Below are 26,254 nucleotides of genomic sequence, written 5' to 3'. Positions count from 1 at the left end.
TTAAATCCCATTACAGCCACAGGAAAATGAGTCACAGAATGGCAACTAAAATAACCATGGCATTGAAGTTGTTTTCAGTGACAGTTGCACAAAGACTATGGAAAAAGTCAGGATGAGTGACATCAAGAGCCTACTGGTAAAATCTGCTCTTTTCAAAATAAGATAGCAACAGGGGCTGAGATAAATGTCTTAAAGATCACAATATATATATATGCTCACACCAAAATACACAGCAAATATCTGAAATGCAGGGAAAGCCACTTTGCAAAGCTGTCAAAGAGTACAGAGCAGTGTTAGGGGACATGAGTCAAGTCTTATACAGCTGAAGGATAGATTTGGCCAGGGAGCATTAAAGGTGAGGCCTATTCTGCCTCTACAATAAAACTGATGTAACAGTTATGGGCAACGACAGCCCTTCCCTTCTGCAGGGAATTCAGTGTAAGTCTCCTTCTTACTCTGCTAGGGGAGCGTTTGGTGCTGACCAGGAAGGGGGAGTATCACCTACTGCCCTTAAAAGCACCACTCCATTTCAGAAGAAAATTATTTTCTTGCCAGTTTGCTGTGTTGTGCACCCTGCCTGTCCTTCCAATCTACCTATAAGCAGCTTGGAAGCCTGATGTGATACCAGTGTTTTATACTCCAGGACAGGAGCAGAGAATTCTTTATCTGTGGGTTCTGACTAAGCTGATACTTGCTACTCTCAAGTGCATGCTGAAGTCCTTATTCCTCCTTCCTATTTCTGCCAGTGAGGTATCAAGGCATAAGGATGCAGTTCTCGTGGTTTCTGCTGTTCTCAGCTACATCTTAAAATCCTGCAGCTATTGCTAAAGAAAAACTAATGAATAAGACTTGGCACAAAGTAACAGGGCAAGTTTTAGATCTTCTGTTTATTGCATTTCATTTAGTGAACTTCATTGCATGGTATTAAACATTCGGCTTTCTACAGCAGCAGCAAATATTTTGATTTCTAATAAAAAAAATCATGTTGATTATTCAGGCCAATGGATCCACAGCAACCGTGACATTACTTGTGACAAGTGATGGGAAAAGTGGATATTTTTCGCTCGAGATAGTAAATTGGAAGACAGCTGAAAAATGGAACCAGCACTGGAAGAGATTAATGAGGAACTAAATGATTTACAAGTACCATGTCCTCATTTGACTGGGAATTAGATAAATTAACAAAAAAAAAAAAATCAATGCTCTAATGAAGCTGAAGGGCAACTCCACAAATATATTACAAATGGACTTGGAGACAAAGTGGGGAAAAAGAGAGGAGGGAAAAAGCAAGCAAATTAAAAAATGGCAGCCTACATGTAAAATGTGCTTAGCAACCCAATGGAAATGGTAACAATTCAAGCAGAAGGCCTTAGTGTTGTTTCCTGAGGGTGACAGGCGGGGAAGGAGAAGCTGGTATAAGATAGTTGGTACATCTGTTAATAAGAGGATACCTTGTATGTCCCCACATACAAATCTTATAAGAGAACTGGGTCATGCTACCAAAATGATAGAAGAAGTTTAATTTCAAACATAATAAATTGGCTGGATATAGTGCTGTAAATGCCAGCGGTAGAGGGAAATTCAGCCTTTCGAGGATCTTCCAGAGTACATTCCTCTGGCAACAAGAAATGCAAAAGCCATGTAACTTGTCCTACTTCAGCAAACTTCCATAGCCACAAGATGAAAAATATTGATTCTGCACCAAAAATAAGTTCTATATGAGAAGGAATAATTCTTGGGAACCTGAAAAACGTTGCCGCATGGCAGGATTGTTACAAAGGAAACAGCAATGCTGTTTTTCAATAATTATCATCACCAGTTCCATTTCTTGGCCACTGAATTCAATCTTATCCTTGACATACCAGAAAAGGAGCTACAGCTCAAGAGACAGTGACCAGTTATTTACATATTAATGGTCATCCCTCCAGCCTGTTCTTTTAGTAACACAATTTTCACTGACTCTTGAGCTGAGGGCTGTTCATACTTAGCTTAAGCATTTTAACAGGCCTACTTATTGGTTTGTTTCCAGCATTCAGGTCCCTGGAAACTGGGAAAGGATTCACAGAAAAATTTTACAGGCCAGGTTACCCCTGCAATTCATTAAGGCAATTCAGCTATATCTTGTTAATAAAACATTTATAAGATTTTACATCATTTTACCTTTGGTGGGAGTTTGCAGCTGCCACAGCCGTGTTTGTATGCTATAATCTATACTGTTTGACCTGCTTAAAGCTTCCGGTTCTAACACTTAACAGTGCACATAATAATTAATATGTACATTACTAAAAGCATATTCTTTTGAAGCTTTTCTCCGTTATGACTAAAACTGAGAGAAAAATCCGATTTTTCTGGTACAGACACCAAACCAAGAAACAGAAAGACATTGTAACACTAACCTATTTGTTTTCAATTTGAATATTATCTTTAGCACAGACCATATCCAAATATTTGCTTGACCAGAGAGGGACAGTAAGAATTGCTCTGGATGGCTTCAGGCCTTTTTGTAAAGGAAACTATTCAGTCTGTCTCATCTGCTGCAATAAATGCTTCTGTATTATGCACACTAAAAATATTTTGTCAGGAAGAGTCAATACACACCATCCTAGAGGTGGATAACAAATGCTTTTCCAAGATGTGAAAACTACTGTTGTAATTTGATTTGAGCCTAGATTTAACACTTCCTCATACAAAGTCCAAACAAGAACCACTGGATTTGGGGCCATTAATGGAGACTTGGATGATACCTTCCCTTGAGAATATTCAATTCAGAGAACTTGTTGGAAGTTCTCTTCTGAATGAAATCTCTGATTAATGGTTGGGCTTGATGATCTTGGAGGTTTTTTCCAATCTTAATGATTCTCTGTTTCTGTGATTCTAATCCTGAAAATACTCATGTTTGGAAAACATTAGGTCTATTCTTGTCAACATTTCCATCTCTTCTTTTTGGACCTTTTATTTTTGTTTTGTTTTGTTTTTTTGTTGGTTGGTTTGGTTTGGTTATTTTTTGATTGCAGCCAACAGAATTTGCTGAATTAATCTCAAATTCAAATATTGTTCTGACCAACCAAATATGACCTATTTATTATTGAAGGAAGGAAGGTAGGAAGCAGGCAGGATGCAATTCTGCTCTGGGTAAAGATATTTTATAGGTTTGTATGTGTTAAAAAAGGGTAAGGACAGGGACCATGAGATGAGCTGTCCTTTTAGTGTGACATATGGCAAATTTTAACAGCATCCTTAGAACTACTGGAGAATGAAATTCATCTCTGTGTAGAAAATTGCACTTAAGCCTTCAAAACAAGGCTATAAGTGAGAGATAATGGTCGTATATACCTTTTCCTGGCTTATGAATGGAGCTGAATTTCCTCCCAAGGGTTTAGGATAAATATGAATACTCTTCTGAAAAACTGCAGAAATGCCACAGGTAAGCAAAAAAAAAAAGTTGTTTTCATGAAGGTTTCTAGTGAAACAGGGAGGTGTTGTGAATTCCTGCACTCTTGCAGAAGTGTCCTTAGTGTACGTGATACTTCCTGGTGTGTTGATGCTGTGCCACTTCACTGCTTGGTAGGCACAGCCATAAAAGCCATGTGGATTTTTTAGTATTTACTCCTGAGGATTTTCCTTTCTATTCCATTTCACTGCTTAGGTGGAACAGAACAGAAACACACTCACCAAAAGTATCATGTGTTACTGGTGTGATTTCAAAAAAAGGGTAGTTAAAGAGGAATTCCTCATTTGGTTAAAAAGTTATGCTAATTTTCCTGGGCATATAAACATAATCAGTGCTTTCAGTGGAGCATTCTTAAAAGATTCAGAGATCCTCTAAAGGTGAGATCAAGCTTTTTGATCCAATCAGCATGCAAGCACATTTTTTTCAAGGATTTGAATATCAAAATAATGTTGTCATGGAGCAAAAGATTATTTTTCCAACTTGACATCAAGTACCCATTAAAATCCAGTTTTGCAAGGCAATGAGTAATCTGATGAGAGCTTAACTCGTCCCTGTGCTTTGCATAAAGGTTCTCAGACTGCAGCAGCAGGATCAAATTGAAGGAAAAACAATACAAAGATGATAAGAAGAAAAGAAGAAATACGTTACCCTTCTGTTCTGCCTTAAAGATATTTGCTATCAATGTTGATAATGTTGCAATGAAATTAAATCTATTCTACGATGCTGTGTTCCCAAAACATGTTTCTCAAAACAAACACATATTTATTTATTCTCTTCATATAAACAGTCATGCCTATCTGGAAGAAGCAGAGTTGCAGAAGGAGTAACTTCTGAAGCACAGGGAATTTGTTATGTTCTTCCCACATCTCTCAGAAAGTCAAAAATAATCTCAACTGTTGGTCTCAGCAGGGGCACTAAAGCTACTGCTCATTGGGTAAGGAAATGACTGATCTCTGTGTGCAGAGACAGCAGTGCTTCCTTGCCTCCCTTTGAAGAAGGAGCTCCTCCTGCCAGGACACACGGGCAGCAAACAAACGCCTCCGACACAAACCATCACCAGGCGGGCACTTACCTGCATGTAAGGCATCTGTGGGAATGCTGGGGAGGTGAAACACCTGCAAGAAAACATGAGTGCATGTGAAAAGGGGACAGGAGGAGGAATAGGAGAAAGGACAAGATCATCTGCCAGGTCAGATGTGCAAAAGGAGAGATATTTGTAGCTTAACTTGGAATACCTTTGTGATTCTTTCCACCAAAACCAGTGGGACCAAAATATTTGCTAGTGTTTTTAGAGATGAATTCAAATAAATTGGAAGCTGTGAGAGAAAGCTCAACATGACATCACTCTGATAGACTAGTGAGTGGTACAAGAAGGAAAATCATGTTCTGAATGGGTGAAAAGCTCCAGCTGCCCTACCATCAATATATTAAATGAGCCATCCTTACTCTCCACTGTCCCTGGGACAAATGACCGACATGCTGGCAGATTCAGAGGAGTGCCAGCCACACGTAACATACACCCGTGATTCCTTATCCTGTGGTGGATTTGAGACTAATCTCTGCACTACTGGGTGACACTGCTGAAACTTCATAAACCATTCCACCACAGGACAACAATTTTTTCAAACAAAAACAGAGATCAAGAGGAGGAGACTCTGAGGACAAATTATTTGAAGTATTTCAGCACCCCACTGTATTCATACTCTTATGAAGATCATACAAAATATTTGATGGAGCAACCAGAAGTGCCAAAGTGTAAAATATTCACTTCACTACTTAATTTTAAAGCTTTAATTATAAAAATGTCTGACCAGCTCTAACTGGCACCTTTAACTTTATGATAACGAGAACAAAAACAGCAGAACTTGAGAGAATGAACTACGCTTTAATTTCTTTGGATAAAGGCAAAGGCATAAATCTTGTAATTAAGAGAGAGTTTGAACTGCCACTATTCGAGCCAGACAAACTAGATCTGTCCTGCACGTAAGCAGGGTCTGATAACCTTGGTATGATAGTTAGGACACACACTCATTAATGTCTGTCTAGAGCTATAATATGAGTATTCCTTTACACATCTGTGCCTTTCATTCTCCATTCACAGGCTTTTAAACTCGCTTTTTTTGGCTTGCCACCTGCCTTCTCATCTATTCAGGAAACCAGCTCACTTTGTGGACTCAATGCCAACTTCACACCGAGGGCTGGCACATTGGTCTGTGGACTATTTGAAGCAGGAAGGGAGCTCAGATCATACAGAGTCCTTGTACTGTTTCTCCAAACACAACATCTATCCCTTGTAACTACACCTGAGGGAGCACTAAGAAATATTCCATGTAGGTGGAGCTCAGGAATGTAGTAGCAGCTGTCCAGAGGTCCTTTCTGCTGGAATCCTCTCTCTGACAGGGGCTAGAACTGGATGTTTAAGGAAGACAAGAACAGAGTTAACATGTAGAGAAACCATCCAAAAATGGATGTAAACCATTAGCACTCTACAGCTTCCTATTGATGATGTAGTCTTATTTTGTAGTCCATACATTTGTCCCGTTGTTTTTGAAACCTGCACAGGTTTCTGTCAGGTACAGAATGGCACTGCACCCGGGCAGACCTAATTTCTAAATTTTACCTAACTTTGGCTGTATAGGTCTTGAATGTCTGGCCTAGGCCATTTTCTACTGTTTCTTTATCAGCTGGGAGAAGCAGGGTTTTCAGAGGGAAATTCCACTCATCATAAGATCAGTTATTGCAGATGCTGGGGATGAGTTACCTCATGGAGATGTTTTTTCCTCCATTAACTTAGAAGGGAGCCTAATGAAAGCCTCACTTGTGAAAGCTATAGCTACAGATGCACTGCTAAAAGCATGCATCTGGAATGCAAAGACACCTTTGCTCTAAATGGGTGATCCAAGGAACACAGAAAATAGACTTAAAAGGGATCCTGAGAGGGTCCCTTTAACTATACAGAGGTTCTCTCAACATCTCAGCTGAGTGATGCCATTGCTCTTTAGGATGGAGCTAGTTACTGCAATGACCTACTCACAGTATGTGTTTTCTTAATAAAGTCCAGGGCTCTGACATGAAGAAAACTGAAATTACTACAATATTTGACAACATACTTGACATTTCCAAGAGAATGCACTATATAACAATAAAAAAAACCAACAATAAAATGTTTTGGAAAAACTGAATCTGATTATGTAGTGAACTGCTAAACAGGAATCTGAACAGAATCTTTAAACGGGGGAGATAATTAGGCAAATGTCCAAGAGACAGAGCCTCATAAGAATGTCAAATGTCACAATTATCCATTTACTTGATAAAACTAGTGCTCTGTTGATTAAATTTTATTGCTCTCACTGCTTCCTGCTTTAAAGATTAAAACATCAGAATCAGTTCTAAGACGCCATTGTTTTAGGAAGGGAAAGAGGATGTCTGTGTCAGCAGAGGTCCTCAGACAAATTCTGAGCCATTCCTGAGGGCCTTTAACAGCTGCTGCCAATCACAATCATAAATCCCTGAGTTTTGTGGCCTGTGCTGGTGGGAGGGGCGGGGAGCGATCACAGTTTTGGTTTCATAAGACCTTCTTTTGGGAGATCTAATCCACCCACCAACACCACCCATTTAATGTAGCAGCCCTCACCAGCCACAAAAGCTGGCCCCTGCAGGAAGCCAGGTGAAGAACATGGCACTTACACTGCTTTTCTGGATCCAGCTATCACCCGGCTTTAGACAAACATGAAAAGGTCACAACCATTTGTGCTCCAGTCTGGTTCACCATGGTATTTCCATCCCAGTGTAATTTTAGGCATCAGCACAAACCTGGAGTGACACAAGAGTTATTTCAGCCCTGGCTATTTAAGGTTTCACAGAGATGAGCTGTTACAGTAGGTCTGTTTACATGAGAAGAGGGACATTGTGATTTACGGCTCATGACAGAATTTGGAAAGGCCAGCTGCTTTCACTCTGTATTACACTACTGCTGGCTCTAGCATGAACCTGACCCAGCAGTTTTGGAAATCCCTCTGTTTCTATATGAGGCTATCCTCACACCCTGCTAATCATGTGTAGCAACAACAGCTACTGCCTCTGCCACCAAATCCAGATGCATCAACTCCAGGCTTCTCTCCTGCTTATTCAGTGCTGTCACTGAGATTTGCCCTGCATGGTCTGGCATGGTGCTGCCATAATATGTTGCCTCTGAGCTTCTTGGCCTAAACTCTCAGTGGACTAGAAACATTTTAAGCTTATCAAGGGTCTTCTTACTCCAGCTCTACAGTGGAAAAGAAGAGTGGGAACTATGCAGCAGCAGTTTAATATCTGTGGGGATTCTTGGAGAGATCAAAGTATAAGGAAGGGAAAAGAGAAAGTAGGAGCTCCTTTAATCGAATCATCTTTTGATACACACAGATGTACAGAAAGATGCTCAGCCTGACATGTTGGTATTACAAAGCACCTGTCAAAGGACAGTCAATACCATTATCTCTGTTGTGCCATGTTTTGTCCTTAGCAGCACAATTATAAACTCCCAAAGACTTAGGCCAGTTATCAGAAATAGAAACCCAAAGTTGGAGCTACATTTAGACACTGGCATCAAATGGTGAGTGGTGGCGGTTGCAGGCTCAGAAGTTCTCACAGTTAACAGGCCCATGTCTCAACATAAACTTAGCTGCTCAGGTCTTTGCTTCTATTCTTAAAATCCACACCCCAACCCTCAGCCCTGCCTGCTTATTAGCTTCTTGTTCAACCTGCCAACTAGCCTTGTGTTCAGATGTGCTACACACAATTCCATCAGAGCCTGCTATCACCTCTCACTGTGATTTCAACTGCTGAGCAGATTAACATTCAGAGGACACAAACAATAAGCATTTTGCTTCATTACTTCTAATGAATAAACAAAATTGATTCTAGAAGTCCTCCCAACCTTTTCCTCATTATTTATTGGTTTTGATAAACTAAGCCACAGTGTCCCAACCATGGCATATTTCTTTTACATTCCGCTTACTTCACCGTGAAATGACTCAATTCAGCCAAGAGGATTTGAAATACACACCAAAGTCAGTGTAAAACAGCACCCTTACAAAGTGTGGGAAAAGAAATATAGTTCATAAACAGAGTATTTAAATCAGAAAGAATATTTAAAACAACTTCTAAAGAACTCCAGAGGCAGCAGAGCTTGAACCAGACAACATACCCCTGACATCAGCACTGGCTTTCAAAAAAATCACGTTGTCCACAGGTCATATATTTCACTGCATCTCTGAAGAAATGCTAAATCAATAAAATAGCTAAAGGTTGCCAATGAATCAGGCAGTGTTCTATAAAAAGCCAAGCATTATTGCTGCGGGGCAACTTAAGAGCTGAAGAAATATTCGCAAGGAAAAGGCCATTCCTCCCACTGGAGCCCATTCATATTCAGTCGTTTGACACATTCCAGCGGGCACCAGTGAGCAGTACCAGGATCTGGAATCGTGCTGGCCTGCTTGCTCTCCTACAGCAGCTTTTCTTGATGATGTGGGGTTTCTTGCACACTGTCACTTTGATTTCTTGAGTGTTCCCCCCTCCCTGAGCCTAGATTTTAGCAATGTTATGAAAACTCAAGTTTGCGTTGGCAGCACATTCTCCAGTTAATGTCTGTGTTACTTCAGCACTTCAGATTGCACATTCCATACTCAGCCTTCAAAGGGCCACAAAATTACCCATACCTAGTCATTGTGAAATCAGAGCTGAGAACTTTTTTTTAACAACTCACAGTATGTCTTTGGTTTAGTTTGTTTCTGTATATACCATGGGATGCCATCTTCTTGCTGAGGGGAATATACAGAGGAGAAAAAAATATTAGGTGAAAACGACTTTGATATTCCACTGCAAACCCAGAAACTTAGCTTATTGGTGTCATAGAATACTTTTGGTTTTTGTTTCCTTCATATGCTGGCATCCATCTTAATGAGTCCTTAGACTATTATAATCATCTGACTCAGTTTTCACAGAAGTAAAAATAAAGGTAGGTGTCTATTTCCCGAACTCCTGCAGAACACTTTGATCTTTTTAGGCTATCAATTTTAAAAGAGGGAAAAGCAGTCTAAAAGTCAATTCAGTGTTGATGGGAATGCTAAGAACTACTGGAACTAAGATTATTTTAATTTCATGCAAAATCTGAGACTGGAACTTTTATCTCCCAATGTAAACATTCTAAAAAGTGTTTTCTTTTCGGTCATGGGAACATATAATTTCTGCAGTAGTTTCAGAAAATAATAATCCATTCCAGAAGTATATGGTACATGTATTATGACTTGGCAATATAGTTCTCTATTCTGATTTCCTGTTGCTAAAAATACAGGTTTTTCACAACCATACTTTCAATATGCATTTAATATTTACATACAGGTTGTTTTTGACAAACAGGGCTTTTGGATAAGCTTGAATGAGCACTGTGTTCAGCTCCATTACCTACAGTATCACGGCCCCTCTGAAGATATATCCTCCCACTGTTACCACCAATATTGACACAAAAAAGGGGTCTTATTCTCCTCATAGCCATCCTCCTGCAAGCATCACAGCTGGAAAAAGCCAATCTCACCTGCATTTCATTACACACCTCCAAGAATTTGAAAGTACAGGGCAATGTCAGAGAGAGTTTAGGCTTTATACATATCTTATTTATAAATATTCAAGTTTGGCCTTACATCTCTACCTCTTCCTCTGCACACTTCCATGCTAGATTCACTTCTCATAGGCACTTAGCAATGGCAAAGACAACATTTTCAAGCAGATGACTTTGTGGGTGATCAAGCGCTCACCAGCTAAACATACATCAAAATTGTTTTCCTTATTTTTCAGGAAGGCAGCCCAGAAAGACTTATGGATTCCAAAATATTTACCACATTGTGTATTTCAACATTGTGCTTGCTGGCAGATGGTGATTAAAAACTTATTTTTCAGCTACCAGTACTGTGGAACACTTACCTACAATACATCAGTTTTTCTTTCCCCTGGATCCTTCCAATGTATGGATTACAAATCTTTTCCATTTCTTCATACCTTTCTGATGTTAGACTCTCAGATAGTGGGCAATGAGAAGCAATGTCAGACGGTATATGGCTAATTAGTGTCTTTGTAAATTCATCAGGCATTTCCATTTAGCATTGCTGTGATTTTTATCCCCTTGAAATTATCCTTTTGATTCCAATTGCGCTCTATCATTTTCCCAGGCGGAGCATTTTGTAATAATGTGAAACATTTCTGCAAAACAGTCTTCCTTTTTGCCCTAATATTAAATAAATAATAATAAATCCTCTGCTGCACAGTATTTTTTGTCGTTATGCTGTATCCCTTTCATACTACACTGATTTCTTTTTCATATTCAAACCTGACATAAGTGGCATAAGTGGGTGGGATGATGAGCAAAATTCAGTCCATGTTTCTTCAATCACAGAAAGATTAAACCAAAAATTAATTAGGTCTGAGTAAGCAGAGCTCTCCTGCAGGAATGACAAAGCAGAGCATCTCAAATGTTGAATGTGTTTCTTACCAGTGAACATTTACAGATGCAGAGGGTACAGGTACAGAAGATCTTTTTTTTCCACAAATTCTGATTCCCAGAATGTCATTAACAACACAACACCAGCTCACTAAGTTTAATGAAGATAGGTGTTCTTGTAAAATTCTCATCAAATGTAACATTTATATCCTTCTCCCTTACGAGTCCTCAGTATTAATACAATAACTATTCCCACAAAATAACTGCAGATTAGTTTGCATTGTTTAACACTTACCAGGCTTTTAAATGAGCACAGAGCATACCTGGAGTGAGACATTTACCCCTCCAAATTTCTGTGGAGTTCATCTTGTGGGTTTTATTGTGGTAGAAGGAGAAATCTATGGGGAGCACCTTAAATAGAGTATTTTAGATGAACAATATATATATGTACAAGCTCCTAACATCAGGGTGAATCATGCCACTGATTTCCAAAGCTGTTAGGTAAACCCTAAAAAGTGCATTGAACATATTCCCATTTCTTCCTCATGAGTGCAAATAATGCTGGGCACAGCATGACTCCTCCTGCTTGGGTGTTAAATGGAGGCTGGAAAAAGCAGATGGCTTTTTGTTACTGGGTTGCTGAGGGTACTACAGGGAAAAGACAGTTAAGCTTCTAACTAAATCAACATTTCTGTAGTAAAAAAATGAGCCAGTGGTAGAATGTGTGCAACTTTTATAGCATTATTTGTGTTTCTTTAGGCTTGGGATATGGTATAGTAGTGGCATCACCTCTATGCCTGAAGTGTGTCAAATCTAAAGTATACAGGTTCTGAAAGAAACAGACTGTTAAAAAAGATATATGAATGGCAAAATCTTTAAACAGTTGATGACTATGCCTACAAGACCTTTTCAAATGATATATTATGGCATGTATCTCCATCTTTTTCTCCCCATACCATTCAAAATGTTAAAACTGTCTCTGATTATGATTTGTGTCTGAGCTACAAATACAGAAGCCGATCAGCTACAACTGCTTTATCATACTTCTCAGTAGGTGTAAACTGAGATATTTCCACTGTATTTTTCAGGTTGGGATTTGCTCTTTTCACCTCCACAGGAATGCTGGTTTTGCAGTTGGTGACTTGGAAACCTACTCTGGTACCAGGATCAAGGAAAACAGTTCACAGTTGCCAAACACCAAGGACTGTCAAACTTTGGCCCCTACTCCAGGAATGAAGTGCCCAAGCTCACACACTGCACTGCTGGACAGGCCACTGAAGGGCTTGGCTACCACTGGACTCTCCCATTAGGTCCTTCTGATGTGAGCATAAAGAATTAAGTGTTCCAGCAAGTTCAGTCAAGCAAGGTCAGAAAAGAGAAAATTAATGTCATGTTATATTTGATCTGGTGTCAGCAAGGTTCATTTTCAGTAGAGGTTGTGTCAGTAGGGCTCAAGTCATTGAACTTTTCCAGCCACTCTTCTTGTCTGATTAATTTTGCTTATTATTTTATAGCTTTCAGGTGTGGTGGAGTTCGCTGATATCCTTTGGCTGCTGCGGAGTAGAATAATGGACTATAATTTTGCCATTTTATTTTAAATCTCAGCTGAAAAACAGCTGCTCCCTGAGTCTATGATTTTCTGTGACTGACTACTCCTTCTACTGTTATTTATGCAGCTAGCTTTATTATTTAACTCTGTGAAGGGCATTGGGATACAGTCTACCTAAGTCTATCCCTATCTACCTACTTACCTACTAGTAAGTGGAGAATGAAGTGGGACTCTTAAATCAGATTTCACTGATGGCTTTGAAGAGCTTCTAAAAATTCTCACCTGGTGCTTCCCAGTACAGTCATTCTTTATACATCTATTCCATAATATGACATGAAAAGAATTTTCGGCTTCAGTCCTACTTTCTGACTTCAGCAGCTCCTGAAAATCTTTCAGATCAAAGAACCGATGGCAGTTTGTCATCTTTGTAATGATGCATTTTTAAAAGGTATAGCTGGTGCAAGAAGTTACATGTTCCTTTTCTGCATCAGTGCATTTTTCCAATTAAGTAAGATTCCCTGTTTCTGCAGGCTTGACTGGTCAGATAATGGACTGCAGTGAGATATGCCCTGAGCTGAATGCTGCAACAGGGACAAAATTAATGCTGGGAGAAAAATGACATGAAAAGTAAAATTAAGTGGAATGATTGCACTGCAACTATATAATTCACTTCTAAATTGTTAGAAAAATTACAAAAGTGTTAATCTTTTAGCATTTAATGGGCCAAATTAATCCCCAGTTTTTATAGTCCATTAAAATCAAATAGAAAAGTGGAAAAAAAACTTGTGAAGAACCTTTAAGCAAGTTGCAGAACTTGGTTGAAAATTATATCTTTACTACACAACACCACAGGATTTTTTTATTCTTAGGGAATAAAAGAAGGATACATTTTATTATGACATTCTGTTGTTGCAAGGCTTTCATATTTAGGGAATTCTAGCCAACCAATCCCTGCCTTGTGGAGGCAGGATCTTTATTTGGACCCTGCCTGCTGGGTAACATACAACCAATTCTGCTGCTGTCTGCAATGTTTTCCTTTCTATCCTTCAGATACCTGGTCAGCTCAAACTGAAAATGAGCCCAGCACTGTCACTTGCTGCATGTATTTACAGTAACTAGGCAAGTGGTGTGCTCATCACAACTTGTTCGTTAATTAATTTTCAGCAGGGAAAAAGAAAAGAGAAATAGGAAAAACTCTCTTTGGTTGCCTTTTACTTCAGCAATGTGGGCTCATGATGAGTAAATTGACCAAGGAATAGGCCTTGAGCAAAGAGATGGCGAGCAACCAGCAGCCATAGTATCCCACAAGTGTGCTACAGAAAGGCAGACTGCCCAAAAATCCTGGTCAGCTTTCAAGTTGGATTTCAAATTGCAGTACATGCCCATGATACCAGATCTTCTGATCAGCCACTTCAGTGGTTGGGATCAGTAGCTTCACAGATATGCAGCTAGACACAGATTTAAAGTCCTTATAAGGAGCAAATGAACTTAAATATTCTTTGTGGGAAGGAAAAATGCAAATGAATGAGTCATGGCTTCAATTAACATCAAGTGCACTCTAATGGCCAGCTTCATTCCGTCTGATTCACCATGTAAAGCGACATGTACCCCTGCAGAATGTATAACTAGGGGTTTACTAGTGCAGTCACTCGGCTTGCAGAGCTCCTCTGCAGGCTCAGGACGTGGAAGTACTCTAAGCCCATGACTCCCATGACGCAGCAAGGTTCAGGGTTTATAGTTACAGAGGGCTGCACTGCATCCCTGAGAAGTCCTGCTCAAAAAGATGTGATCATGATGCATAAAAGTAGTCCTACTTTGAGAAAATAAGCCTCTTTGAAAGAATTATACAGCAGTGAAATGCTAGAAAGAGAACATAATCTACATAAAGAAAGGTTCTCATTTTTAAAAAAATAGTATAGAATTGATCAATACATCTCTGATCCTGTTATCCCCTTTTAGTATGGTTTTGATATTGAGAGGCAAGGACTGTACTCTGACACTGTTATTAGACTATTTCCTCTTAGCAATAAGAGGATTTTGGATTAATGATTAATGAACTTCAAAATATTAAAAGCTATAAGATTTCCATTTACTAATTCCTGCATCAAGACCGATGACTGTGTGCAATTGAAATTGAACAAATCTTTCAAGAGAAAATGTTGAATTCTGATTTTCTACATTAGAAATTTTCAAGAACCCAACACTATCCTACATAAATGATTTCCAGTGATTAATTATCCTCCTGTTAGAAAGGTGTACCTTATTTCTCTGAATCCCAGTATCCACCATCATGAATAATTACTACAAAATTATCTTTTTTTGGATCCTTCCAGGAAGAAAAATTAAGTTAGAGCAGGAAAAACAACTGGTATGAGGTACTGGACAAAACAGGCTTGTAACTTGCTTTTATACCCAGTGTCTGAACTGGATACGTGAAATCAGTTGATATAATATTTTTCTTTCAGGAAGGAAGATATTTTTCTGCTCTAAGGAGCAAAACATAGTTACTGAAAAATCCCTGGTTTGATTTTATTTTTAACCAACAATTAGTCACAAAATGGGACAAAGCTGAACACAACACTTGAGTACCAAGGAAAGGCTAACAAGTCAAAATGTACAGATCCTCCACAAGGAGAAGGCCTGACTCAAATGATGGGGACAGATGTGAATGGATTTTGAGTATGCTGCTTTTAAGGAATGCTCTTATGAGCCAAAACACAACACTAAAAAACAATGTACATGTGTATAACACATTGTGATAGTTCACCGTGCTATTCAATCTAATTATCTGCCAATTTTAATTCCCAGCAGCAAAGATATGCAAGCTTCCACCAGACAATGCCATATAGCCCATCTAGAAACAAACAGAAATGAAAAGGTTTTCAGGTACTGCATTAACACAAAAAATTGCCATCCTGCCTTTCACCAGACTTAAAATTCTTGAGGGTTATTTGTCTTTCTGGTTTTAAAATCTGAAAACCCAAAAAGCTTTCCATAGAAGAAAAAGTCATCCATGGAGAAAGATCACGTCTGAGAAAGAGAATGCTCAATGGTGAGCCAGAAAACTGCCCTGTTCATCCTTGGCTATTGTAATAGGGAATAATGAACGTGTTGGAAAACTGCAAGGTTCACTTCCCCTTTGCTGAACCTCTTCTCACTCAATGGCCAGCTAAAGGGATACTGTCATTCCTTCATTAACACTGCTGACAATCAGCTTCTGCTTTGGACCAGAGAGGCACAGGGCACAGGGAAAAAAGCCATTTGGATCAGGCCTCCAAATCAGGAAAATTATAAAAATCACTGATTTTATCCAGGCAGACAGTGTATTAATAAACACGAACACTCACATTTATTCATCCAATTTTCTCACGGACTTCTCGAGCACACACGTGATAGGAAATCAGCAAGTATTCGCAATGAAATTTACTTTTAAACCAAGTATTACTTGTCCTCAGCTCCTTCCCACTTATGAGCATTTTTTAAGCTGCCCAGATATGCAGAATTCAGAACAACCTGTTTTAAAAACTCAGATTAATTCCCTTATCTCACATTAGAAAAAGACGAGTTGTCAAGCACAATCAGAATAGTCTTCATTTTCCAGGAACAATAAAGCCAGCCTACCTAGGTTTGCACTGTTTTGCTTGTGTAAGATCCAGAGGCACTGTCTTCCACCTTTAGCATGGAAATTCCAATGAATCCTAAATTTTATTAACAGATGAGACAGTGAGATATTGTTTGTGGCTAAATTCTGCTAAAATCTCTGCTGCTAGGCAACCTGCCTTAAGCACAGTGTGCATAAGGTCAGTCAGGTTTCTAGTTCAGCAAGATGTATTTCCTGTGAGCAAAATTTGGTGTCAGGCTTGATCTCACTCTTGAATCCAAGTTATCCCTCACTGTGCATCTCTGCCTGTCTTGTATTTGGTCAGCTCTTTATCAGCTTTGAAATACTGCAAGGATGAGGTGCCTCCTCACACAGACTGCTGCTCTGACTAACCTGGGCATCAGGGGGGAGCCCAATTGTTTCAATGCACTTTAGCCTGGAAACCTGCTGAATGTTCTGCCATGCTGAAAACACACATTGCAGACCCTGGGTAGATGCTGGGACAGAGACTTAGTAAAATATGCTAAGTGCACATAGAATGTCTGCAGCTGCTAGGAGATTACATCTCTCATGCCAGGTCACACCTGAGGACAGGCTGGAGCCACTCCAAGCCAACAAAAAGCCTCTCTGCTTTTTCTCCAGCTCCCCAGAACCAAAGAATCTGCAGGAATCCATAAGTCAGGGCAAGGGATATGTGCAGTGCCACTGCCACAGCAGAGACGGGATGGCAACAGGGAAATTAAGGCTTGAGTGATAGACACTCAAGGGCCAAGGCCCAAATGACCTCACGTTGCAGGCCCAGATTGACCACAGCTGACTTCAGGTCCTCCACTGAGGCATCCAGTCCCTAGGTTTCCTCTGTGCCTCCCTTCTGTGAGCAGCTCAGATGGTGTCTGCAGGTGAGATAGTTGTTTCAGCACACATGCTTCAGCTGAGTGTCTCTGATGAAATGGGGTGAACAAGGAGCACAGATCCCTTGCTTGGTAACTGATCAACTGCAGGGGTTGCACTAAAGCTAAAATGTCACTCATTCAGTGGTGACATGATGTCCCCTAACTCCAGCTAGCAATAGCTGTAGGTCTGAATTGCTGGAATATCTAAGGACCATGCCCTGCACAATATTAGAAAAAAAAAAAACCCAGTTTCCAGTTTATATGTAATATTTTCCAAAACACAGTTATCCTCAAGATATGGATGGTTAAGAAAAATGGATTATCTGCCAAGATCACCCAAATTCTTCTTTGTTTTTACACTGGATCTAGACAAATATTAATTAATGAATACACAGCATATGAACATATATATTGTTGAATAGTAATCCTTGCTACTGTGTGGCAAAATTGATCAAGGAGGGTTTTGATCTAACTTTAAGATAGTGCAAGCAGTGAACTGTGTCTATGCATTTTAAATAGCCTGAATGCATAATAGAGTGATTTTTTTTTTTTCATTATTTCTTACATGAAATACAGGTGAGTTGAGCACACTTGTAATACACATGGGGTGGGGGGTTTTGCCTCATGTCGTACTATGCTATGAATAATAAGTCTGAAGTTTTATTCAGACTTTTTGCCACTTTAAAAAGAATTGTCATATTCATGTTTAAAATAAGTTTGGCCAATAAATCTTCAAATAAAAGCAAAACATTAGCCATCCTTGCTATAAAGCTGCACCTGGTAGACTTTCATATGAGATGTGGTTCCTGGAAGACAATGGACCAAATGGAGATGGCAATGGAAGTACTGTGCAAAACAAGAACAAAAAGTAATGTGGATGAAATCTCCCTATTTTGATGGCTAAAACAGTCACTGTTACAGTGGGGGTACATGAAATCTCTATGAAGTCAAACAAAAAACACTTTGAGCCAGTGACTATGTGCTGTCTAAATTGCGTCTTTCCAGGGCAGAGGGTATTTTTTACTACCAGATGGTTGTTGCTCCAACTGTGGTAGCCTAGATATGTGCTGACATCTAGTGGGCCTTTAGAGAATAAATACAGCCCAAACGCTTATTAATTAGCAATAAAGAATAATAATCTCAGATTCAAAAATGTATTTTCTCACTTTTCTTCCTTTCCCCCCACAGTGCATGTAATAGTGTTCTAGATAACTGAATTTTAGTGATTATTGTGCTTTCTGATATTTGTTCAAACTGATGCTTTCTAAAGCACTGTTCCTATTGACACCACGCTGAGTCCTTTGGGAAACTCCACCTGGAGGCATTTCTTGACTGACAATCACCATGTGTTTAAGCAGAGACTGTAAAATTGAAAAAGAAATAGATGGGAGTGCAGTTCTGCATGTCTGGAGCCACAATAGGATCTGTATTACACCTGATTTGATCATAGACTCCTTAAGCTATTCCTACTGAATTCAGATCAAAATTTTTCTTTAAGCAGTTGTTTGCCTTTTTTTTTTGTAAGTAAATGGCTACAAATAGCATTTAAATGATAATTTAGTTTACTACTATCTTGAAAACACCTTACTATATTGTAGACACCAATGAATATTTATGAGATAACAGCCAAAACTCTACTTAGAAACCCACTTTCCACAGTATTTACTCCATCTTCATTTAGCACAGATTTCTGTTCATTTTCAAAATCATGCATGCAATGTACTCCTTACTCTGGATAACTGAACTGGGGAGAAACTACTGGAGAGAACCTTAACCACTGATTTCAAAGTAAGCTGAAAGAGGAAACATGACCAGAAAATCAATTTCCTTTAGGAATAACTGATTTGGGAGACCAAAAACTCCTTGTTAAGTTTCAGTTGGTTTTAGAGTCCCCACCAAAGAGAAGGGTTTTTATTACTTGAGAAATAAGACAACTGGAGGTTTTACAGTGATGTATGTGGTCAGAGAACCCCAGTCATATTCAAATCCAGAAAGAAGGTCTACACCATCTCCAAGGCATCCCTGAGGCCATCTTTTAACTAGCTTTGATTTCCAGGACATAGGAAAGGCTAAAGGAATGGGCAGTTGGAGAAGACCCCAAAAAGGGAGAGGAATGATATGCTGTACTAGCGCTGAAGAGATTTATTCTGAAGGAAGAAAATGATAAACACCCTCATAGCTGGCATATATGTGCTGTCACTGCTTCACACAATCACCGGGGTCCCTGACATGTATCCACCAGTGTCCCTATTCACCCAGCGTGCTCAGCTCCTCATGAACAGGTCATTACTTACCACTTGCATGACATACATTTTGGGGGTATTACAATTCAAGTGGCTGCTCAGCTGGTACCCTATAAAGAGTCTTGCCACATAATGTTATTTTTCATTTTTTTGCCTCAGTGCGAGACCTGCTCATGATTTATCAGCTGTAGCAAAGCACAAAGCCATAATTTTCTTTTATTGAACTCACTCTGGGTAGCCATCACTCTGCAGAAATGCAGATGGTCATCTTATTCTTATTCTTAGCAATGGGATGAATGCCACAACTCTGCTGACAAAGATAGCAAAGCAGCCATTTATAATAGTAAGAGGAGCATTCAATTTAATATCTGTGTTAGCTGCACATAGTTAGGCTTTTTGGACACAGTTGTTATAGGATCCTGCTCTGCTGATACTTCAGGACTTTACAGCATTTAGGCAAATTTGCATGGCATGTGTACTGGCATCCAGGTGCGAGTTCTATGCTTATGGCAAATGAAACTGAACTATACCCTACTATATATATAGTTGGCCTCCAACTGAACCCTAATCATAATCAGGCTTTACGATGCGTGTTTGAGATAGCACAGTTTAGTAATTTGTCTACCTCTTCCCTTACTTCAGTTTTCAGGGGCATTCACACAGTGCAGATGAAATACTGGTTCTGGATCAGAACCAATGAGCTTGAGTGAATTAATGTACTTAACTATTTCATTGTCAATGGAATTAAGGAGATGACTTGCAGCTTCCCTTCTGTTTCAGAAAATATGGATTTTGGGAATTTCTGGTGCCAGGATGGTACACAAAACACAGCTTCTCTGTTCTAAGGTGAGAAGAGTGGCAGTGAATTATTCACAGCAACTAGTGGAGTGCCCAGAGACTTGCCCTGTGATAACCAGTGAGTTTGTGGAGAACAAAAATATGGTGTTGAATATTAAACAGAAAGGGGCAGGTGTTTTCTAATAAGCACCCTGCTGGATCCTGCCAAAGGGCCCCCATACCGACCTTAACAGCTGAATCTGGAATGTGCTTCATTTCATCACAGAACTGGCTATTGCCACAGCAACGACTCTTGACTAATAATTCAAAGAAACGAAACAGAGATGCAAGTCAAATCCAGAAATTAGGGTATTTAATAGTTTAGAATAAGGGGAGCTTTACCTAGCATTTTCAGTGAATGGATTCAGAGCAAAAACTCATCCAACATCTGCTAATGCCACATTTTAGTATTGCCTCTTCAATCAGAGTAAATTATATAGCTTAAGTGTTCATATCACCAATTAATCTCTTCTGAATCAGATCTGCATATTAGTTGCTTGAAATAGGCTTAATATAGCCGTAATTGTATAAAACATGAATACAATTTTTCATAATAATTAGGTAGTCACTTTGCCCTTTTTCTCAATTTGTCTAAATGTTCATATTTACATTAGAAGTTAGCAGTTAATTTTATCCATACAGCCCTTCTCAATTACTCCATTGGTCTGTCAACAGAACCTTCAGCTTAAGGCACCAAACCTGTGCAAAGTACAAGTATTCAACGTTCACTGTATCAGTTTCCTAAGAGGCCCATTTGCGATGATTGGAGCTCTGCTCCAACAAGAAAATAAGATATTTCCCACCTTGGAAAAGGCTGAGTGAGAGGAACCAGGCACACTGACCATCAGATTGTCTCTTCCCAAGCTGAGAGCAGGCCAGGAGCTTGCTGTGAGAGGGCCATGGAGCCCTGCAGGGCAACTGCCTTGTGCCAAAAGCACCCAAGCACTACAGCGCTCTTCCTTAGCACAGCCTGAGTGCCTCGTTTGCTACAAAGACCCCAAAAGTGACTAGGAGGTAATTACTCTGACCTCTGCTTGTTGGATGTTGATAGAGAGAGAGTTGATAGCAGCACCATGAACTGTCCTCATGTTTCATTTCTAGATGTGCTGTAAACCTTTGACTTGCTGCCAGAATTTAAGGTTGCCTTATGAGATAATCCCAGCTACGAAGTTCAGTTTCTATGCATCTTCCTGCCCTTCTGCTGGAGAGAGGTGCATGATGTAGTTAGCTAAGAAAAGAAACACAAAAGCTTAAGGGCTGTGAATAATGATCTTGAATAAGTTCTTGCATTTGCAAAACAGAGATAATACTATTTACCCTCATATTAAATTTATAAAATACTTCTCCCCTGCTGGAGTCTCTAAATCCCTTATTAGACCACCAAGAATTCTCTTATACATTTCCTGCTGGTTTTAATCGCCTACTCCAAATTTCAAGGATATTTTCCTAAAAAAAGAAACAAAACAAAACCAAACAAACAGAAATCATGCATTTCAAAAACAAACACAGCAGAACTCAGGAAGAGCAAGAGACTTGGCTTGCAATAATAATTTAAAAGATACTGTAAAGGCTTTATTAATCCATGGTGTTGACAGCTTGGAATGCCAAATTATCTGTGTTGCACTGAGCCATGAAACAATCCCATGAGATACTAAAGTCCACCTTGAGACAGCACTGAAGCCAAAGCTTTCATCCTCAAGGCTGACTTGAGTAAATCATTATTTTTAAACTCCTTAATCCCTCATGCATCCATAGAACATAATTTTAGTAACACATTTGACTTAAAGTTCTTATTATTTCAGAATTCAGTCCAACTTCTACTGCAAATAAAGTCAGAGCTCCCAGGGGCTCTAGAGAGAAGAATTACTCCTGCTCTACTGCAATTCTCCATTGAACTGATGAGATGACAGAAAGAGTATGTCATCAGGAACCATAATTTTACCTTCTTTAGGTGCTTTTTTCTCTTTTACTGTATTTCAGTGCAGCATTTTCTAGAGAGGAGGAGCCCAAGAATTGGAAATCCAGAGGTCTTTAATTTCAGTTCTTGCTCCCACACGGGATCATGAGATGACTGCTAGAAGATAACCACAGATATCATACTTAGTAGCAGACAGCAACTTACATCAGCTCAGATACACCAAGCTAAGGTGTAAGGACCATACCCACACTGCTAAATAAGGTTCAAGCTGTGTGGCATTGCCTCATCACTCTGCATAATGTTTGGCCAAGGGTTTCCCTTTGGTCCCCTGTGGCTGAATCATAGCCTGATTGCATAAACACTGTTTAATTGTGTATTATTCTCAATTTGGACCATTTTAAGTAATGCTATGGTGGTGTCACAATTCATCAAAACAACATTTTATCAGTACAAAATGCAGGCTATAGGTTGCATTATCTGGGGTTTAACAGAAGCCTTGAAGGTGAAAAAAATCTTAGGATATCATTAGGAAGAGAGGAAAACAAAACTGGTCCTGACAACACAAAACAGTGCCAGACTGCAAAACAAGCATTAGCAGCCCCCAGGGTTCATTCCCTGTCCCTAGTCTCTCCTGCAGTAGAGACAGAGCCTGGATCCCTTCATTCTAGCTGCCCTGGTCCATAGAGTTGGCTCTACCCTGTACAGGGCTGCCTCAGGCTGCCCCTCCCTGTAGGCATCCGTCTTGTGCAGCCAAATGCAAACTCAGTTTCTGCCTGTAATGCAATGATAATAGCATTTACCCAATTACTCTCCATAAAGTTCACCTTATCAATGCCAATGTTCCATTCATTGTATTGAAAAAAATATATCTTCTTTATGAATACATATCTTCAATAAAGAGAGTAAACAGAGAGATGCTTTATATGGCTGCAATTGCAAACTGTACCTGTGATTTAGGCAGTCATTTGCCAAGTGCTGTAAAACACACCCACTTCTGAAACTGCCCTATCTATTAACTGTCAGTTCAAAATCAAAGGCCAAAACGAGCTCCTGCTGGCAAAAATAATTAGTGCCTGAATATTGCTGCCGTGTTCTGCTCTCTCTGCAGTTCCTGGAAGGGCCTGAAGGTTGGGGAGGGAACATGGGGTGTTCAGCTGCAGGATAACCCCTCAAAGAGAAGCTGCCTATGGAAAGTATCACCAGTAAAGGTGATAAGAGGAGCTGTATGTGCATGATCAGAAATGCTGCACACTTACTGCTTGGCTGATCTATGTGTCTGTTAATTTTCATGGAGGTGCTGTAACTCAGACATCATTCCAGTCGAAGGAAGCTTATTTTGTACGATACACAGTGTCCTGAAATAAAGCCTGTCACTGCTGTCTCAAGCTTACATTGCTACCAGGAGTCAGCGAATCTCAGTGAACTTGACAATGTCTTTAGAAAACAAATTTCTTCCCTCTCAGAAAAACATCACGTGCTGAGTGTGAAAGGGATGGATAATACAATCCTTTGCTTTGCCTGCTCTGCTCTTTTCAACTCGCTAAATCTTCAAAAATCTCCTTGCTGGAAAAAATGAGCTGAAATGTGGATGATCTGGTTCTGTTTACCAGAAGTATGTATTGCACATATGTGTCAGCAAACCTGTTTTCTAGATAGCATTTTTAAAAATCACAATCAGCTAAATGTCTCAGATTTTTGCTCCTGCTTTCAGGGGGAAAAAAAAAGACAGATTTAGGCAGGGACAAAAATAATTTTAAAATAGTCAGATTTTACTAGCTTAAAGCATCATTATTATTCAGTGAACACTGTTTTCATTTAGTACTGCACACATGGCAAGGGCAACAAATCCACTTAGACCAAGGATGGGAAAGAATGCTTCCACCTGCCATCCTGAGAAAAAGATGAATGCTTGTCTTCCGGGTTATGTCCAGCAGATATCATCCCCTTAACACAAACTTGTTTATATAAGCTGCAGAAAATTGCAGTTCTTCTATCACCACCACCACATGGTGGTGAAAAAATGACCCTCAATAGAGGGAAATAGCAGACACCCTACCATGCACTAAGTTCCTAGGGAGCAGTTTGGTGTGCTTGCCTTTAGGTGCTAGAGATGCTGTATGTCTCCCTGTTTACTTGAGAAGGACCTAATTTCTACAGAAAGAGAGGCTTCAGCATAATAAAATGTTTTTCATGGACTGCCTCTTAGTTGCCCCTTCTGTCACTAACTTCTGCAGAAAATGCAGAAATCAGTGCTAACAAAAATTCTGACTTAATTTCAATACATTGTAGACCTCCATGCTTAGACATCTGTGGCTTAGCAGCACCTTTCAATCTAGCTTTGCAACAGCAGATTAAAAATATGACCTCTGAATCCCATTTGGTTGGCTAACAGACTGAGGGCTAAGAGGGAGACAAAAATCAGAACTCTCCAGAAGTTTGACATGCTGAATTTCCATATTGGTGGTTTTGAAAAGATAGAAATAGGAAGGTAAAGAAAATGCAGTGTGACTGTCCTTTCACAGCTAAAATGAGCCATAAAATAATTGCTAATGAAGAAATTCACTTCCTATGAATACAGAATTAGCAACTGTAATTCTTATGAGAGAGAATCAATTAAGATCAGCATAATGGTAGTAATATATTAGTTTATATGACAAAAAAATTATCTTCACCAGTTCATTAATATTAAAAAGTGTCATTAATATTACTTTAGAAAACGTTCTTGACATGTTTGTAGGTATACATTTTTATGTTTTCTGTGTAGTTATAAGTCCTTAGCACTATAGAATTTGAGCACCTTACAACTACAAAGGGAAGTCCATTGCATTTTACTTAATCTTCTTCAAGAATGGGAGAGTATAAAGATTGTGAAAAACAGTCAAAATGGTCCACATTTTTTCTATAGCTTTGCATATTCGCTGCAAACACAGTCCTAGTCTTCCTACTATAATAATGTCAATCAAAAGCTTTGAAATTTCACAAAAAGAAATCCACAGCCAACAACTGTTGAAGCCAACTGAGAGAAATAAATGTGGCTCTAGATTCTATTTCCACCTATAAACTCTGCCACTAACACAGCAAGGAGTGCAAGCTGAACATGACACAGAGATGATCATGCTATTTGTACAAGGAGGTGCTTACCAGTTAACACTCAGCAAAAGCTTTCTGCTCTGCATTCTATGCAGCAAGAGGATGCTGCAACCTGCCATTCAGAACAGTCCTTGGAACTGCAGGCAGCTGTGGGATTTGGGGAAAACAGTGAGGTTGTATAAGCCAGTTAATTAGCAAAGGCAAGGAGGGAGTCTGTGCAATTATCATAGCAGTCAGATGAACTATGGGTTCACAGCTCTATGAGGCCCAATTGCAGCCACAAGCTGAATGGAGAGAACTGAAAGCTGGTGAGACATTTCTTCTGCTGTTGGAAAAACATCAATGACTATCCAAGAAGTCTGAAGATCAATCAGAACAGGTAGATTTCCCCTCAGGAAGTCTAATCTGGAAAGAAGTAGCAAAATTTCATAATGAAAAGGTGTGAACATTGGCAGCAGGAAAAGAGATCTTACAAAACTTCTCTTATGTTCTTTATCACCTCCATCATCCCTACTCCCCTCACAGTTTTGTTTATTTGAAATACCCTGTCCTTCCAGTCATTGTCCTTCACCATTCTCTTAAAAAATACTTCAATCTTTTAAAGTCCACATAATCCAAGATTATGAGCTAAGATATTAAATATATGTATCTTGAAGATGAAAGGACAAGTGAGAAGCCAGAGACAGAACATTTTAAATAATGGGGACAATTCTGGCCATTAAATCAAAAGGTAGGTGAATTTACCCCACTCCTAAAAATTCATGCACTTCCCCAACATTCTCCTTAATTCAGATTGCATCTTATGTCTGTTCTGTCCATATAATAAACTAAAGGATCACTCTGAAAAATGTTGTCATCACTCCCATGAACCCTCTTGAATATACATTAGCTTCAAACAGATGTGTTACATTACGTTACTTGGGAGATCTGAAAGATAGTGTGAATAGGGACATTCTTCACATTAATACTTGGTCAGCCAAAGCTAAGAAAAGTACATGCAGAAATGCAAAAAAAAAAATTTGAAACACTGACTTGTGAATTTTAAATCATTACAGAAAGGGATGTGGGACTGTAGACTTTCTGCACTGACTTGTATACATAGATACATAAATCACACTGCTCTTTCAGAACCACCCCATAAATAAAATCAGACTCAGACTCACATGTGCATCAATGTGCCTAATTCAGAGTCAATAAATTA

At 39.3% G+C, this 26,254-nt stretch overlaps 1 protein-coding gene and 1 long non-coding RNA gene across 2 annotated transcripts in view; both read right to left on the bottom strand.

Annotated features, from left to right (window-relative positions):
• Window positions 1-5,860, bottom strand: part of GADL1 (GAD like acidic amino acid decarboxylase 1) — a 110,355-nt gene extending 104,495 nt beyond the window's left edge. Inside the window, exons 1-2 of the mRNA XM_086850590.1 lie at window positions 5,755-5,860; window positions 4,524-4,566 (exon numbers count right to left, since the gene is read on the bottom strand). The gene's annotated coding sequence lies outside the window, so the exon portion shown is untranslated. The remainder of the gene's footprint in view (window positions 1-4,523; window positions 4,567-5,754) is intronic.
• Window positions 5,861-18,475: 12,615 nt separating this feature from the next.
• Window positions 18,476-25,934, bottom strand: LOC147655827 (uncharacterized). The gene is made up of 5 exons (XR_015276447.1): window positions 25,105-25,934; window positions 21,988-22,119; window positions 21,074-21,273; window positions 20,232-20,302; window positions 18,476-19,515 (listed from the first exon to the last, which is right to left on the bottom strand). It is a non-coding gene; the product is annotated as an uncharacterized LOC147655827 (long non-coding RNA).
• Between the last annotated feature and the right edge of the window lie 320 nt (window positions 25,935-26,254).

The sequence above is a fragment of the Cyanistes caeruleus genome, chromosome 1 (assembly GCF_971803275.1).
Source record: "Cyanistes caeruleus chromosome 1, bCyaCae1.hap1.1, whole genome shotgun sequence".
NCBI lineage: Eukaryota > Metazoa > Chordata > Aves > Passeriformes > Paridae > Cyanistes > Cyanistes caeruleus.
This window is presented reverse-complemented; position numbering and strand designations above follow the sequence as displayed.